A 6,276-nucleotide genomic window follows, 5' to 3' on the forward strand; every position below is an offset into this window, starting at 1 on the left:
CCTCTTCTTTATCATGAGATCTTCATACATAAAACAGTGCTTTCTTCCACTTGAATCATTTATGCAAGTCTGTAATACTCATATTCCTTCTCCTGTAAGAATATCAGTTACACCTTCAGGAATCTATTCAGGAATGTAAAAGTGACAGAACCAGAGCATCCTTCTCTTGGGAATTTACTTGTTGAAAGATGGGTTTTTTTTATCTTCCTCTTCATGAATTAAATACAGTTTGCTTCTTTGTGATTTTTTTTTTTTTAACAAAGTGACAACAGTTAGGTTGTTGTCCAAGTAGTTACATAATGTGAACCGTCTTTTTCTTAAAATATATGCATTCATTTTATCTATAAGGTTAATGTTTACTGTGACAGAAATTAATATAGAACATAATTAAATATTTGGATCAGTAACGAAATACAACTTGCAGCATGGATTAGGTATAGAAATGGGAACTTCATTCTATAACCTGCCTTCACCAGTGTATAGTTATGTTCCTAGTTTAATCCACAGAGTAAAAGCAATAAGTAAAAGTAAATGGATGTGAGATTTGGAGCAGGAAAAATACATTCAGTGCAATTTCATTTTGTTAACTTTGTGGATATCTCATTTTGAATTTCATTTCATTTGGCATTTGAGAGAATATTTTGTAAACTACAAACGTTAGTTAATAACCCAACTTTACTTGAAGAAATTGATTTCCTACCACCTCTTCATATATCCTTCTTAGGATCAAACTAGACAGAAATGGATGATTTCATTTGGGACAAAGAAAGGAAAGTCTTGATGTAATTATTTAGGTGTCAACTATAATTCTAACATTAGCACACAGGAAAAAGCTCTCAATCACCTTTCCCACCAAAAAGAAAAAAGAAAATCAGCAATATAACAGACTATGCTTTTCAAAGAGAAGAGCTAGCTGGATTACAGATCCTCTAAAACCCAAGCCATTGCTTCATGTCCTGTAGAGACTATAAGAATATCATGAAAAAATATTTTTATTCAAAAATATGTTTTAAGGTCTTTAAAAACAAACCAGTGTTTTTCCGTGCAAAAGCGACTTTGTAAGTTGGTAGCTTATGTAAAGGCACCTTCCTGTGATCAGGTAACCTGCTGCTTTTGAGAAGAGCACTTCACATTCAGTGTGGCATTGCCTGCCTCAGAGGCTTTGTCTTCTTGTCTTGTCTCTCTCTAGTTTGTTGCACGCATTTCCTCTTCTTCTCTTCCCAGTCTTTCTCTAGCTCTCTCTCAGTCAGCTTTCCCTACCTCACATCTCTCTCCTACTGTTTACTTCCTGTTCTTTCATTGCTTCTGTATCTCCTACTGCTTTCGTAGTTCTATTTTTATCTCTCTTATGAGGAAACTCCCCAACTTTAGGTTAAAAGTAAGCCTTGAACATTGTCACCTATCAAAAAGAATTCTTTTTTAAAAAAGTATGAGGGAGGGGGGTGGGAGTTGTTCAAGGTTATAAGAAATGTAGTAAATGCACTTTGTTCCATAAAGTTTCAAAGGCCTGGTGTTGATGAAATTAAAATACATTTAAAGTTAGCTAATTTCATGAAGTCAGTCATCTGGCTTCACCTGATAACCTTCAATTCTTTATAGAACTGGATAGCAGATTAAAACCAGTAAGAGGTAATCAACTACTAGAATCAAAATGATGGATAAAAATGGATGACCGCAGAATGACTGACTAAACAGTGCAAGAATTTGCCACCACGTAATATAAGGCGAAGTAGCTTCGACTGTTGCGGTTATCCATCCCTAAGAGCGTCACTCTAATTTAAAACCATTGTGTGGTCCTTGTTTAATAAGAAAGCGAAAGGTATGATTCTTCCTAAAACTGTTTCCATCCAAAATGGCTGAAATGGGAAATTTCAGAGCTACTCCTATATATATTATATTAAGAATATAAACATAAAATTTATACTAATAGAGTAAAATTCTCTTAATAAATTTGTTGAACAAACATTTATTTGAGGACCTACTATGGACCAGGAGCTGAAACCAATGTAAAAATGAGTTCAAAGTGAAAGTTTTTTTATTCAAAACTTTTGTTTTCTGAGGTCCCCACCCTCAGAAACTTTCAGTCTAAAAGAGAGAGATGTAAACAATTAACAAAGTACAGTGAACTAGAGGTGGCAATAAGTACGTTTTAACAGTGTCTCCCCACTGAGAACTGGACGCGCAGACCCTCAGAGCTCAGGTATTGCCAACCTGCATGTTGCCAAACCGAAGGTTCACATACTTACCACATACTTACATGAGTTCCTTTAAAAATCTTACCACATACATCAGGAAAAACCATTTTGGTTATACCTTTAAAGAAAGAACATGTATAAGTTACGTAACTATGAATTTTTTGTCAACCTGGGTATAAATGAGGAGTACCAAGTTGTTTCTGGGAAGGTGTTTGTTTTTATCAGTGGTGTCCTAATTGGTTCTCTTCTCTCCCTTGGCTCTCCCTGCCACAGTTCCAGAGTTATCAATAGGCTAGATAGAAGGTGACCTCTCCTCATAAGGACTTGGACAACTCAGATTATCTGAAGACACAAACCTGATAGGAGGGAGAAGAAAAAAAACACTTGAAGCAAGAAATGCAAATGTAATCCTACGATCAAAGCAACTGGTCAACACTTCCATCAGAAGTGAAGATAGGAAGCTCATCAGATAGAACGTCAACCCATGAGATGTTTGCAACAGATCATTTTGTTGCAAGCAGTGTGTCGCTTCTGCACAATCAGAGACTGTCTCGATCTCTCCACTCACCGTGGAAGTTGCCTTGTGCCTAAACTGAATTGACAAATGCATTGTAACTACAAATTTTATTTATTGTTATGGAACTGTAAGGTCTACATATAAAGGGAAAAAGTTAATGTGGAAAGCTGATCTCCACTCAGCTGATGCCAGCATTAGTTAAAGCTGTTCACGTGCAGAGAACAAAGCAGTGACAACCATTGGCCCTTAGCATTCCCGGCATACCTATTAGTGTCTTAAAAAGGAAGGGAAAAGTCTTTTGTTGCCCTCTCCTGCCCTTTTGCCATATGAATAGTGTTTTCCATGAAATAGGAGACTATTACTTGGTATAGCATTTCTTTCGTGTTCATTTTTTCATTCGTTTTTATCTTTTTGTTGTGGCTGTTGTATTTGGTCTCTGAATCTGAATAGATTATGGTCACAGTCCAGAGTCCTCCACGTAGCTCTATGTGCTTTGCATATATACCTTACAAAGATAAGCAGAGACCATCTGTGACCATAGCCTAGCTAAGATTTTAAAAGGGGAAATTTTGTCCCCTAGATTTTCCCCAAAATAAATATTTGCTTTATTTCCAATAATAACCAAGACTTTTCAAGCTTCTAGGTTTTCATAGTAAAGCTTGTAATAGCAAGAAGTGTAAATTACAAGTGAAGAATTTACTTTTTAGAAATTGCTTTGTTTTCCAAGCAGTAAGTACTACATATAGTACTTGTAAAGTGTTAGCTGTAAGTAAGCACAAAATGGATTTAAAATACAAAGAAGATTTTTCAGGCTGTGATTATGTTGAACATAACAACCCAGTAGTCAATAAGGCAGGTAGTGTGATAAATGAACACACCACTCTGAGGCTAATTACCTAATGGAATATAAGAGCAATCGTCACGCGTGTGTCCTCCTTCTCACCTTTACTTCTCTGTCATTTGGGTGGCTGGTCAGTGGGGAGGAATTGGATGGATGATGTAATCAACTGCAAATCGTCTGCACCGTCCCAAGAAGATGAGCCAGATTAGCATCAAACCAGTCCTAGTCAGTCCATCTTAATACTGTGCATTAAGGCACCCCTCTGTCTCTAATCCTTAAGAGTTGTTTTTTAAGACATAATAATCACTTTGAACTTCCATGAAACCTGTCTTCCACCACAACAACCCTGGGAGAGAAAGACATGCTGAACAAGGTTGTCTTGGCTTAATAACTCCTCATAGCCAATATCAACAGTGGCAATCAGCACACAGAAGAAAGGACCCAAATTTCTGTTAATTTGAAAGAACAAAAACAATTAAGACAGAACTTCAGATCCTCCGATCAGGATGGTTCCTAACAAATCACTCTTTTGTAAACGTAGTGGACATTTTGGTTACTTTAATTTGCCTGTATTCTCCAATTACATCAGACTCTTATCTGTGGCCTTGTTCTTCATTTCAGTGTTAATCAGCTAAACGGAAGTTGTTGCTTATGATGTGTGAGTGAACATATGCCACTGCCTGGCCTTTTTCTTCGGAGCTTGTTGTCTTTTTCGCTATATTAGACTCTGCAGTATGCCCAGAAGCTTTCCTTCATAAAATAGAAAGAAAAAAACATTTGGCTTATTTTTCACTGTAGCTAGTCTTTTATACAATAATCTTGTAAGAAAATTTCTTGAATTCTAAATATTACTCTTTCTAGATTTTTGAAATCGAAAAGTTTTCAGTAAAAAGTTTCTTACTTTATTTTATTATATTAGGTAGTAAAAATGTAGGGTTATTTACCATAACCTGTTCATTAATATCAGAAATTTACAATAGCATTTTAAGACCATAGTAGGATTCTAGCATACCGTGTAGTACCTATGGAGTATTGTAAGAGCTAATTGTTCGAGATGAATTGCTTCTCATCTTGTTCTCCAGTTTCCATTGTTGGTTTATTGCAGATTTGTATCCTGTGTCAAATTCAAGGTATTATTGATAAACCTTTTCAACCAGCAGCAAGAAGTTCAAAATTTTTTCTGTCACTGTAACAGAAAACACAATATGTATATAACATTTATGTCGCAATAAATGTGCCATCTTTTTTTTAACATAGTAAACCAGTGAGTTTTTTACATTCCTCTCTCAAACAGTAATGCATTCTGTTTTTTTTTTCCCACACCATCTCATTGTTCCCAAGAATGCCGATACTGCTTTTTTTTCTTTTCTTCTAGCTTTCTTTAGATATAATTGACATATGATATTGTGAATGTTTAGGGTGTACAACTTCATGATGGATATATGTATATATTGCAAAACAGTTACCACAGTAAGTTGAGTTAACATATGCATTACTTTAATGTAGTTATTTTGTGTGTGGGGGTGGGGGCAAGAATTTTTAAGGACCACGCTGCTTTTCTTTTGTGCTTTGTCTGTGACCTTATCTGGAAAACCCATCAAGACAGAATCAGGCTTGTAGAACTAAGCTGATAATGTAAGTCTATAGCTTCTCTGGGTTATATATTTCTCCTCTTACCCTCTCTACTGATAGTGGCCATTTAGCCTTTTTCTGAAGACTGACCAAACAGTGATTAGTAGTTAAAATATACTTATTTACAGATTTAGAGCCAAAATGAAGATAGAAAAAGACGCAGATGAAGCTTTTCAAATTAACATTGTTTGAAGCACTTTCATATGTTTTATGCCCTCTTCACAAAAACCCTGTGTATTAGGGGATGGTATCTTACTGTTTTCAGATTGGAAGCTCTGCGTTTATTCCAGTTTCCACATAAACCCCCACTAACACTCCCCCACCAAAAATATGCATAATGATTATCCACAAGGACCTCATGCCAAGCAGAAGCCTAAAAGAAACAATGGATAAATGTTTTTGGACGAACATTTGTAGGGTCTATATGTGAGACACCTGGGTCATCCTTACACTCTTGGAATACTGGCAAATTGCTTTTCTTGGTGAATTACAAAATCTGCTGTTCACATTGTAGGCCCAATGGATCATTTCACCTGTGGGAGTTAATGAAAAGAAACATTTTAGTCTGATTTCTCTTTATACAAATTGATAATATAAAAAGGTCCATCTCAGAATAAAATATGGAATGTCAGAGCTGAAATTAAATCTCGAGACTGTCTCGTCAGTTCCTCATTAATAGATTTCTAAAAACTGAGGCCCAGAGGTGTTGTATGTCTCCAAGAGCACATAGCTAGTAATCGACCAAGATACTTAAAATGTGTCCTGTAAAATCTCCTTGCCTTTCTGTTCTTTGTCTTGATAGATCTTTCAGTTCAGTTCAGTCGCTCAGTCGTGTCCGACTCTTTGCGACCTCGTGAATCACAGCACGCCAGGCCTCCCTGTCCATCACCAACTCCCGGAGTTCACTCAGACTCATATCCATCGAGTCAGTGATGCCATCCAGCCATCTCATCCTCTGTCGTCCCCTTCTCCTCCTGCCCCCAATCCCTCCCAGCATCAGAGTCTTTTCCAGTGAGTCAACTCTTCGCATGAGGTGGCCAAAGGAGCTTCAGGTTTAGCATCATTCCTTCCAAAGAAATCCCAGGGCTGAT

At 36.7% G+C, this 6,276-nt stretch overlaps 1 protein-coding gene across 7 annotated transcripts in view; it reads left to right on the forward strand.

The window, feature by feature from the left end:
* TCF12 (transcription factor 12) overlaps positions 1-4,809 on the forward strand; it is a 394,295-nt gene extending 389,486 nt beyond the window's left edge. For all 7 annotated transcript variants that reach the window (XM_040226604.1, XM_040226606.1, XM_040226602.1 and 4 more), the window contains one exon: positions 2,469-4,809. The gene's annotated coding sequence lies outside the window, so the exon portion shown is untranslated. The remainder of the gene's footprint in view (positions 1-2,468) is intronic.
* The last annotated feature ends 1,467 nt before the right edge of the window (positions 4,810-6,276 follow it).

This window comes from Oryx dammah, unplaced genomic scaffold (assembly GCF_014754425.2).
Source record: "Oryx dammah isolate SB20612 unplaced genomic scaffold, SCBI_Odam_1.1 HiC_scaffold_26, whole genome shotgun sequence".
In the NCBI taxonomy this organism is placed as follows: domain Eukaryota; kingdom Metazoa; phylum Chordata; class Mammalia; order Artiodactyla; family Bovidae; genus Oryx; species Oryx dammah.